Source organism: Miscanthus floridulus, chromosome 1 (genome assembly GCF_019320115.1).
Source record: "Miscanthus floridulus cultivar M001 chromosome 1, ASM1932011v1, whole genome shotgun sequence".
Classification (NCBI taxonomy): domain Eukaryota; kingdom Viridiplantae; phylum Streptophyta; class Magnoliopsida; order Poales; family Poaceae; genus Miscanthus; species Miscanthus floridulus.
Genome location: NC_089580.1, coordinates 163502861 through 163514756, shown reverse-complemented (window position 1 = coordinate 163514756; position 11896 = coordinate 163502861). Strand labels below are relative to the sequence as shown.

The following is an 11896-nucleotide window of genomic DNA, read 5'->3' as shown; positions in this document are numbered from 1 at the left end:
GCACCCATGTCATCTCACAAAGGCTCCATTGCCTTCTTGATGCGTTGTGCGATCTCAGAGTTGGGGAGCGTTTCCTCGGTGAGCGTCGTTCTGTCGAACGACACCTCGGGCACCATCGCATATAGCGGGAGCGTGCGTGTCATCAACGGTGCCACCCTCCTCACATGGTACGCCCCGATGACACCCAACCCTTTCAGGTAGTTCTCCTTCAGGATATGGATGGCGGCGATGTGGTCTCGGATCTTCTTCTTATCCTTCTCCAGCACACCGCACTTCCTCCACTACTTCGGAGTTCAGGGCCTCTTCAATTAGGCACCTGGTGAACTCCGGCAGAGGGGCGGTGGCATCATCTTAAGGTAGAACCACTGTGAGTGCCACCCCTTGTTGGACATCGAGAGCTACATGGATGGGTACTCGCTGACTCGATTGTTCCAAAGTTGGATGCCGGCGCACCCCATCGACATGTGCAGCTCCTGCCTGCCGCCCTTCTCCCTCTTCCTCTAGAGGCTGACGGCAAAGAAATACCTCCACAAGTCAAAGTGGGGGTTGATCCCCAGGAATCCTTCGCACAATGTGGCGAATGTCGCCATGTGCTAGATCTCGTTGGGATTGAGATGCTGCAACTCAATCTTGTAGAAGTGCAGCAGCCCCTGGAGCAATTTCTGGGCGGGGGTCACAAGCCCACGCTCGTGGAAGTGGGTGAACGACACCACGTAGCCATCGAGCGATGATGGCGAACCCTCATCACTAGGCAGCAACCACTACTCGGCCGAGGTCTATGCGTGAAGAAGACTGTGATGGACGAGGCCCTCCATGTGCTGGAAGGTGATGTTGGAACGACACCACAGATCCATTAGAGGTGCGAGCAGATGGATGCGAGCTCAATGACGGTGGAGATGCGGAGGCAGGAAACCTAAGCATTGGTGGTGGTGGCATGGCTGTGGAGGCAAGGATACAGGCGTGCTTATGAAACCCAGAGGGCTAACCCTTTGGTTTTATAGAGGTGACGAGTACAAGGAAACCAACCGCCCACCTAGATCTTCGCGCCTGCCATGGCCTATCACCACGTCTTGTTGCGGGGCATGCGCACGTAACCTATGGTCGTCCCATCAAAAAATGCATTAGACATTTTGCCACCCCGAATGGGTCTAGACCCATCACAGGTAAGAGGGATACGAAGCTAAAAACACTCCAACCACCCGTCTAAAGCCCAGGAGTTCAAAGGTTGGCCCACCGAGGGGTCAACAACCGCTTTGGGCACTTTTAGCATGAGGGGTGGAAAGAAATGGGCCTGCTAGCGGCTAGTACCCGAACGCATGAGCACCATGGGCGTCCCCACCCACGTTCGAGCCTTGGGCGGTTTCTATCCATGGTTTTTCCTTGAAGAAAGGCAGAGAGCCCTCGGGACCGATTGAACAGACCTGAGAACTATATGGATTGACCACTAAGAATCTAGAGACGGTCACTAGCTGACCCAAGCTAGACCCCCATGAATGGGATGTTGGGTCCCCACTCAGACTAGCATGTTAACAACTCACCGAGCACCATGGCTCATCCATAGAGGAAAATCATGGCATGGCTTAGCCCCTTGATTTTTATCGAAAAAAAACGCTTAAGGGAAGACGATCATAAAGATGAGCCGACCCTTGACCAGACCCCTGCTACATGCGGGGGCTCGAGGAAAGTTGGACTCGCAAGGAGACTGAACGCACGGTCGTAGAACGACAGACCCCCATAGGGGTCAAAATCAGGAAAGACCTTTTCTGACCCACCAAATCTCACAGCAATACCCCCAAGAGGCCCGATCACGATGAAAGGGAATCACCATCCCCAGGATACGTCGTGGGTGACAAGAAAAGGCCAAGGCCCTCAGAGTCCTCCCGTTCGAAAAAGCCTTCGAAGGAGTATTCTACTCCTCCGTAGGCTCGAGGGCTACTGTCGAGGACCATTACTAGGGTACCCAAAGAGGAGGAGCTAATGGTCATCATCATTGATTCAACCAAGTAATCAAGAGCACGCCTACAGCTCCAACTGACCCCCAAGTGCACGGGCTCCGCCTCACCCGACCTCTGGGGGTGGGCTCCGCCTCGCCCGACCCCGAGGCCGCGATCTCTGCCTCGCCCTACCCTAAGGCCACGATCTCCACCTCGTCTAACCCTGAGGCCATGATCTCTGCCTCATCCAACCTTTGGGGGTGGGCTCCACCTCACCAAACCTCGAGGCTGTGGGCTCCACATCGCTCGACCTTGAGGCCACAATTTTCGCCTCGCTAGACCCCTTAGGTGCGGGCTCTATCTCACCCGACGGATACCCATACCACCGCCAACCACTCTAGGTCCAAGCATATGGGCCTAGATCAAAACTCTAACACCAAGGAAGAGACCGACATGCCTCGATGTAACCCGCGGCCACGATAGGCCATACTTGAGGATTCACATCAAGAACAGCGTTGGGCGTACCGGTGCTGTTCTGCCTAACCCTCGTACGAACACTGACAGGCATGTTAGTTCACCACGACATCCGCTAGGATGGAGTGGAGCACCATGACTAGCAAATGACGCCTATGCATGGCTTTAGTGATGGACAAGACCACGATGTGGAGCCATCCCTATTGATATCTATAGGGTCGGCAGGACCCGCATGAAGGAGAAGAAGGACCCGGTGATCCTGGGGGCCTTCCTCTCTCTCTCTTATTCTTCTCCTTTTCCTCCATCATAACCCATGCTTTCTCTTGGCCTATAAAAGGGAAAGCAGGGCGCCCCATGAAGGGGACCCCCTAAATCGATCGGCCCATCAGGATCCGATACAGATCCGTACAAGAGTACGACACGAATGCACAGCTGAGCAGTGATCGAGCTCTCAGCACCCACTCACTCCTTTCACTAGAGACTTATGATCCTTTCCCTCTTTCGTCCGTTTATAACCCCTACTACAAACTTTCGGTGCTAGTAATATGAGCAGCAGCGATGAACTAGATGTAGGAACTTTCTGCCTGAACTAGTATAAACATCGTGTCGTCTAAGCACACTATCCGAGCCAGAGTACAATAATATAAATTTACTCATCAATGGTAACTCGAAACACCAACACCAAGCTAATCTAGAGGCCCAAAATCATGCTCCCAATGCTCTCAGAGATCCCCTTAGGAAACATATCCTCCCCCTAGAACAAGTGCCTCGGTTCTAATGCTGGAGTTATTATGAACCCTTCACATCCCCTAATTGGTGAACCGCCGTAGAAAGATCATCCAATAGGTCCGCAACCCTCAAAAACAGAAAACCCCAATCCTGCCGCCGTCGCTGAGAGCAATGATGACTCCATGGCAAACTTCTCAGTTAACCCCAACCCTTTCCTCGTCGTCGGTCCTACGATGGATCATGGCTAAACTGCCCAACACGTGTAGAGTTGCACTTGGAGGCGAACCGTCGTGTGACCATGAAGGCTACACCATCGTTACCATCGAGCCTATGCCGGTGGAGGAAGATCAATCCCGCCCAACTCTAAACTCCGTCGTCCAGTTCCTCGAGGATGTTCAAAGGGTGTGTATCCTCACTGCTCACATCTCACCACTTGGTCTTGGGTTGATCAAATTGCACTTAGTTGCCCAGCGCGATCATCTAGTTCGCAACAGTCCATACAACCTTGGTCAAGGTCATACTAGTAGTATATATATGCCTTGACGAAGGTGGAAGACGACTCACGGGGGCAATATGGTCTACTCACCACCCTTTCTCTCTCCCAAACCATGAAAATGAATATTTTAATGGGTGCGGTGTTCTGTGGCAAAGAACCACAATTTCATAATGGTACTGGACATATTTTAGAGTTGGCGGCGTCTATCAGCATATTACATGATTGAACGGCCCCCGAGCAAAATTTGCCTATTCTTAAAGGTCCAAACAGGCCTTGAGCCCATGCGTCCAAAGAACAGAAGAAAAATAAGGCCCATTACCAAAAGGTATACCTCCCGGGCCGAAGAACAGAAGAAAAATAAGGCCCATTTCCCTCCGAAACAGAGATCCGCTTTTGATTTTTCTCTCCCACTCTCCTGACCTAGTGACCTCTCGAGATTTCCCAAACCCCGGTAAGCCGCGCGCGCAGCTCGAGCAAGAACAATCCCCAATCCCAAATCCTAACGATTCCATTCCACACCCCTCTAGATCCCGCTGTTTCACTGCCCACCATGGCCTCGCCTGGCACGGACGACGACATCGGCGACGAGCACCTGTTCGACGGCGTCCGCTTCTTGCTGGTCGGATTCAACAGCGATGACGCGTCCCAGGTGCGTGCGTGGCACCCCGCGCCTCGTCCTCGCATTTTGCTTTCGTAGCCCCAGTTTGGCTGCGGTTTGTGACGATCTGGCTGATAAAGTTCCGACGGCGTCCGTCGTTCCGTGTGCAGTACCGGTCGGAGATGGTGCGGCTCGGCGGCGCCGACGCCGGGCCGTCGGGCAATGGGTGCACACACGTGGTCGTGGAGAACCGCATCTACGTGAGTTTGGTTTGCAAATTGGTTCCTCCTCTTTGTCTTGGCAAGCTTGGATGGGGAATGGGGCTCTGATTTAATTCTTCTTTGCAGGATGACCCGACGTGCGTGGCCGCGCGGGCGCAAGGGAAGAAGGTCGTCAACGGGCTGTGGGTGGAGGACAGCTTGGATCACGGGGTGCTTGCTGATGCTGATAGGGTCGGCTTTTGCTACTAATTGCTCGGGCACTTGTGCTCCCGTTTCTTCATCAGAGCCACGGTTTAGTTTTGTGACCCGTTATGATCAGCCTTTTCCAGGTTATGTATTGGCCGATGAGACATGTGAAGGGAATACCGGGTGCTCAATCATTGCTTATATGCTTGACGGGTTACCAAAAAAGCTATCGCGAAGACATGATGGTAGCACCCTCCCAGTTTTATCTATATGGTTGTGAATGTAATCATTTCACCAAACAGGATATATCCACATCCAAAGTTTAAACAGTTTGACTGAACTGAACTAAAAAATGCTACCTTTTCGGAACTGGAAGGAGTAGACACAAAAAGTTACTTGCATTTTTTGTGCATTCCACTTCTGCATTCAAATAAGAAACTAATGTGTTGTGTTCACGCAAAAGCTCTTGGGTACTATAGTTGTGCTTGAGACATTATTCTTCTAATGTTTTGATGCAGAAAATGGTTTCTTTGATGGGAGCACGGTTCTCAAAACCTTTGATAGCAAATGCGGTCACTCACCTGATTTGTTATAAATTCGAAGGTGTGTTGTTGTTTTTAAAAAAATCAGTCAAACCGTGCAATACATATAGATATTATTATGCTGAATTTTGTTATAACAAGCAATTCACCTGTTGCTCTTTCCTCCCATGAAACTTCATAGCTAGTTCCCTGTACTTGTCTACCAAACCTAGGCATGCCGTTTGTGTGTGTGTGTGTGTGTGTGTGTGTGTGTGGTGGTGGTGGTTGGTTGTGTCTGTGTGTTATGGGGGTATGCGTTGGCCACCCATGCTCAAACCCAAAGCTAAGGTTAAGCTGATAGGGAAAGGGGGGATTGACTTATATACTTCAACATAGGCGACCAAGAAAATGTAGAAACAGATTGTCCCAGCTTCAGGAACCAATGGTGCTCAGCCGCTCACAAATATCAAGAGAAGCAGCTGAGCTACGGATAAAAATTGGACAAATGGATAATCTGTGGGTATACCCATACCCTAATTGGTAGATCGATTTCTACCCATGCCCTCCCCATTGCACATAGGTATGTATCTGGGGACTGGGTACAAATATCCAACAGCAGGACTAAACAAAGCTATCCTTATATATTGGTTTCATCTACTTTTAATGTGAGATGCACAATGCTCTTTCTAATAAATGATTCTAAACATTAGTTAAGAAGTCTTTTATCTAATTAGTAATGGAGCTATGTTTCTAAGTTTGTCCATAATGTACATTTATAGCTCATCATTTGTGTTTTTGGTTGTAGAATTCATTGGTTCCATAACAGTTTGGACCATACCAAGGTTTAACCTTATGAACCATGTTTTGTATTTTTGTGATACAGAACTGGAGGAAATTTGTAACATATGTCCAGATGTTATTTGACGTTAGAAAGTATCCAAAAAAACTTCAGCGAAGTAATACAACAACATAATCATTATGTCTATGAGATGTCTGTTTTTGGTTATTTATTTCTTTGACTATGCATATACCATGATACTAGATAGTTTTGTTATGTGCGGTTGAATTTCACACCTTGATTTTCTATATAATGCTAGGTGACAAGTATGAGGTTGCAAAAAAGGTGAACATCAAACTTGTTAATCACCGGTGGTTGGAAGACTGGTATTTCAAAACCACCTTTCCTGATTTAATAGAAAGCCAATATGTTAATCGGATTGCTTATGTTTTGATTCACCTCTTCATTATTTCAGCTTAAAGGCATGGAAAATTCTCCCAGTCAGTGATTATAGCAAAAGGTAGGTATAATTGCAGTACTTGTTCTCTGTTTTTTCTTTGAATTTCCTGGTCTTTTTTTTAATCTCAGTTAGATCTGGTCCCATCCCGGTATAACAATTTCATAGAATGCATTGAAAACTAATTCCACAGTGGTTGGGAGCTAGAGTTAATGGATGCACAAGCACAAGCCATTGACTCTGAGCATGAAGCAGAAGCATCATATCCAGGGTCATTGAACAATAGGCCCAGTGTCAGGTGTGCTTTTCAACTGAAAAATTACGAGGAAACTTTTACCAAGCCTGATTTCGATTTATCAAAGTGACCATCTATCATTCACATGTGTTAACAGAGAGGTGGTGGCAAGAAGGAATTTGAACACTCCTGTTCATACCATAAATACAGAAGATGCAAACAACAAGACACATGATATTAGAGGCCAAAGCAGTGCCAACTCTATGGTTGCAGTTTCTGCTAAGGTTGATGTCCTTGCACCCATTCAAAGTCCCTGTTCATATCATGAATATAGAAGATGCAGACAGCAAGACAAATGATATTACAGGTCAAGATAGTCCTGACTCTGGTTTATTGGCAAGTTCTGCTAAAGCTGATATACTCGCACCCATTCAATCTTCCGGTGAAAAGAGAGATATAGTAAGGAACACAAATAGCCCGAATCTGCAGGAAGTTAAAGAAAAATATGCTGGTGCAAGGACACAGGACCTTGCAAGTGGTGTTCTAGGTCCTCCAAGCACAAGCAAAATTACTGTTTTTAGAAATCATCATGTAGATACCTTAAATGGGACCTTGGGTATTCTAAAAGGCCATACAGATCATGTTTCTGGAAAATACTCTGCCAGTCATGATCAGACCGATGTAGCTGAAGTCTTATTGACCAACCCTTTGAGAGGAAATCAGTCTGTGGATGACCTTGATTCATCAAAAGTTGACAGATGGCAACATCAGGAGAAGGATGGACCCGCAGGTATTCATATCGCAGCAGCTGGTCAGTTAAATGCTGATGCCAAGCTCAACAATCATGAGTCCAATCGAAAACCTGGCAGTGATTCCATGTCCAACAACATCAAGAACACAAGTAATGATAAAAAGGCCTCTCAGAAGTCATTTTTACAGGAAGGGCATTCAGTTAACCATATGGCATCACCTCAGAGGGCTGAAGAAAGCACACTGAGAGGTTACCCCAATATTTCTACATTAGAAACGGGACACCATAAGGTTGTTGAACATGCTGATGTTCAGAGCATTGAAGGCAATGAAAACACTAAGAGTGAGGATGGACTAGATGGTGCATATGCTCAGAAAAGGAAGAGCTTAGTCTCCCCAGCTAGCTTAAATTTGCAAAAGGAAGATCTGGTGTCAGAAACTGGTCCTTTAGATTCTCGATTTGTGAGTAGACTGAGTGATGCATCTGAAACAGCAAATGTTTCATCTGAAAGGATAAATCTAGTTGAAGCTAATGCTGTTAATTTGGGAAAGCAACACTCTAGCTTTTCTAGCAAGCAGACAAACAAGATCTAGGAAGACTTCTCTCAAGCATGGTGGTCCCATCAGTGGAATCAAGCTTCCTGAATATTCTTCAAGTGATAAGAATGTAAAATCTTTACGGAAAGCAAGAATGTCATTCAAAGCAACAGCAGAAAGTAAATGCACCATGAGTTCTTCAGCCTCTGTTCAAGATGGAAAAACAAGTGCAGGCTTTCAGTTTCAGATAAGGATGGGGAAAGTACACAGCCTAGTGGTGATGCATTGAATGAGATAGGTAAATGCCTGCACAAAGGATCAGGTACATGAAAAATCTGTACACAGTTCAAGTAATTCACAAGTTGTGCCCTCTTATGGAAATGCTGGCAACAGGATAGCCGATCCAGTCAAAGTGAATGGTAATGAAGTGGCAGTGGCATCAAATTCTGAACTTGAGAAGGTGGTGTCTGATGCCACTGTGAAAGAAAGCACAAAACAATTTCAAGACACTTCTAGGAATGTCCAGGCTGAAACGAGTTATTCAAAGAAAGCACCAACTACTATAAGAAGGAATACTGGTGTCAAGAGGCATCGGAGTGCTAATATTGAGTCTGAAGGGTCAGTTATCAACAGTGATAAGAAAGTTGTTGCTGAATCCTCGCCTGCCAAAGTGATTCATCATGAGCATGCTGATCCAGTCTCTAAAAATGGCTACAGTGCAGCATGTGCAGCTGAACTCAAAACAAATCCTCCAAAGAAAGCACCGATTTGTAGAGTGGCAGATACTGTTGCAAAGAGGACACGGAGTGCTTGCACCAAGATAGATAATGCACGGGTAGGTTCTAGTTTGGAGTTCAGTAAAGTGATGTCTCAAGAAAATATTGAGATAAACCCCCAAAAAAATCTTGATACTGCAAATGCTGTTGAACAACAAAGAAATTCACCTAAGAAAATACCAAATTCCAGAGTAAGGAATAGAGTTGCGAAGAGGTCATGGAAATCTGACACCAACATGAGCAACGATACATTAATGGTCAAAACTGAGACAGTGGCTGCTGGTTCATTGTTTGATGACTGGTTTCCCTCAGGCAATGTTGAAGATGAAGATTGGCCTAAAAAGATTTCTAGTTATGCAAGTGTTAATGACTGTGAAACACTTTCTCCCAAGACCGTATCAAATGCCAGAATTAGGAATGCAGCTGCCAAGAGGAAAATAAAAACTGTAGAAGACAAGTCTGGTGGCAAGTTTGGCAAAATTGGTAGTGCCATTACATCTGAAACAAAAGCTTTTTCATCAAAGAGAACCGAAGGGATTGCATGTAATATCAACAAAGTAACTGCTGATCCAGACTCCGAGAAGTCCAATAAGGATGTGAGGAGAGAGGTATCTGGACTGTTTTGCCAAGATTCTTGCACGATAGACAAGCAAGGACCATATAATTCTAAGTTGAGAAGCAGCAAAAGAAATAAAGCTCTGACTTCAGCTCATGAAAAGGAGAACAGACTAGGCTGTAGTGATCTCAAGTCTAAACCAAATAGAACTGGCAGTTTGTGTTCCATATCTGATGCAAAATCAATGAAGAAAAGCACACTTGTGCTCAGTAAGCACCAAAGGGAAAAAAGAAGTGAATCTGGAACCTTGATCATGAGTGAACCTGCATTATTTATTTTAAGTGGAAATCGTCAGCAGAGAAGGGATTGTCGCTCAATACTTAGACGCTTGAAGGGACGAGTTTGTAGGGATTCACATCATTGGTCATACCAAGCAACACATTTCATCGCTCCAGACCCTCTGAGGAGAACCGAGAAGTTCTTTGCAGCAGCTGCAGCAGGCAGGTTAGGACTATGATGCAGATTACTGGTTTACAAACTTTACATCATAAAGTACTTATTAACATTAATTATATGACCATTTATCAGTGAAAGATATGGATGCGATTGTATGGCTTGCTTGAACATATTAACTTCATTTGCTAGTTTATTATGTCAAAATGATTACTGTACTTTTGAGATTGTGTGGCAAAGTTGTGTCTTTTCACAAAATCTGAATGCTCACAGCTTCTTTCTCCAATTATTAGGTGGATACTCAAGAGAGAGTACTTGACCTCGTGCATTGAGGCTGGCAAGTTCGTGGATGAAGAACCATTTGAATGGTTTGGTACAGGCTCTAATGATGGAGAAACAATCAGCTTTGACGCTCCCAGAAAATGGCGAAATATAAGGCAGCAGATGGGTCATGGTGCCTTCTACGGAATGCAGATCGTTGTCTATGGACAGCTCATATCACCAACTCTGGTAATAATTCTTTGCTTATAGTCAACTCATCTGACAACAGCCTTGTGACACTAAGGTGCCTGAGGAAACTAGTGTTGCACTATAGGCCAATCGCCTATTATCTTATATACATACTTTGGGGTTTGATTTTGTTTTGCATTTTCTAAATTTAGAGTTCCTTTTCTTTCCAGGACACAGTAAAGCGTGCAGGTAAAAGCTGGTGATGGCGCCATTTTAGCAACATCACCGCCATACACTCGATTCCTAGACTCCGGGGTTGACTTCGCCGTAGTATCAGAGACCATACCAAGAACAGACGTATGGGTTCAGGAGTTCATCGGTCACGGTATTCCCTGTGTCAGCGCTGATTATCTGGTTGAGTACGTCTGCAGGCCTGGCCAACCCCTCGACCGGCATGTTCTGTTCAAGACGAACCACGTGGCCAACAAGTCCCTTGAGAAACTCATGAAGAACCAGCAAGAGATGGCCACGGTGAAGTCAGAACCGTCGGAAGACAACGAGGGGGACGATCCGGAGGACCTGAGTTGCTCGGCGTGCTTCCGCAAGGACCGGGGAGACGTGATGCTCATCTGTGGCGACGAGGACGGTGAGATCGGCTGTGGGATCGGTATGCACATCGACTGCTGCGACCCTTCGTTGGAGGCTGTCCCCGACGACGACTGGCTGTGCCCCAAGTGCGCCGCACTGAAATCCAAGGCGAAGCGTACTACTAGAGGCACTGAACGCAAGGCCAGAGGAGGATCCAGGCGAAGGTGATCTTTTGTTTCTATGTTGTGTGGATGGATTGCACACCCTTTCTTTTCTTCTATTATTGAACAGAATAATGTACTAATAATTGGAGACACTGTATGTTTTCGGAAATGCTGGCTCAGCATTTCTTTCGTCATGAATTCATGCTTCAGCTGTCTGTTCTCATTTTGTAAGGCTTTTTATATAGGAGCGATGCTGGTTCACTGAATTTCTTCAGGCTGCATGCAGCGTCTCTCCGCAACTTCATGCCGTCTCACTCGTCTCCAGAAGTCCAGACAGACGACTGCATGCATGTGCGTTGGGCCGAGAACACCTGAACAGCCCAGTAGAAACTTGTGGGCCGGACGCTAACTTGGACCTAAGGCCTGAGCTACCTGGACTCTATCCTTTTAAACTTTTCTTTTTTAAAAGCCATCCCATTTAATGAACTTGGAAGAGCAGTGCCAATACGGCGCCAACACGTCTGTACTAGTGAGGCGTCAGGCGTGTGCCTGCACTGCAGTCTGCAGAGAGCCGGGACGCAGTTCGTCACACGGTCTCATGACTACCGCTCTCCTAGCTTTCAATAGCCTTGGCCTTTTCCATCCGCATCCGGGCGTGCCATCATGAGACCGCACGAGCACAAGCGTACGCCGCTCGCCCCATTCGGGAAACCCTCCCTCCCCGTCCAATTACCCTCCCAGATCGAGCCGGGCACAACAACGACTTGGCTTGGAAGGAAGCGAAGAAAGAACGGAGCAGCGGGGAGCCGATCGTCGATCCCAACAAAAGGAAGCGGGCAGGTGGTTTGGCAGCAAAGCGATCGACCGTCTGCACTGCATTCTTCCCGTGCACGGTGGCTGCACCGATGCGGCAGTTGGGCACCAGTCTTTCTTTCTTGTTTCTTCCGGGCGCCGCGACCGCGAGGCGCGAGCCATCGTCTCCATCTGGTCTGG

At 47.0% G+C, this 11896-nt stretch overlaps 1 pseudogene; it reads left to right on the top strand.

The window, feature by feature from the left end:
- The first annotated feature begins 4079 nt into the window (after nucleotides 1-4079).
- On the top strand, nucleotides 4080-11116 carry LOC136546234 (BRCT domain-containing protein At4g02110-like; annotated as a pseudogene).
- Nucleotides 11117-11896: the final 780 nt, after the last annotated feature.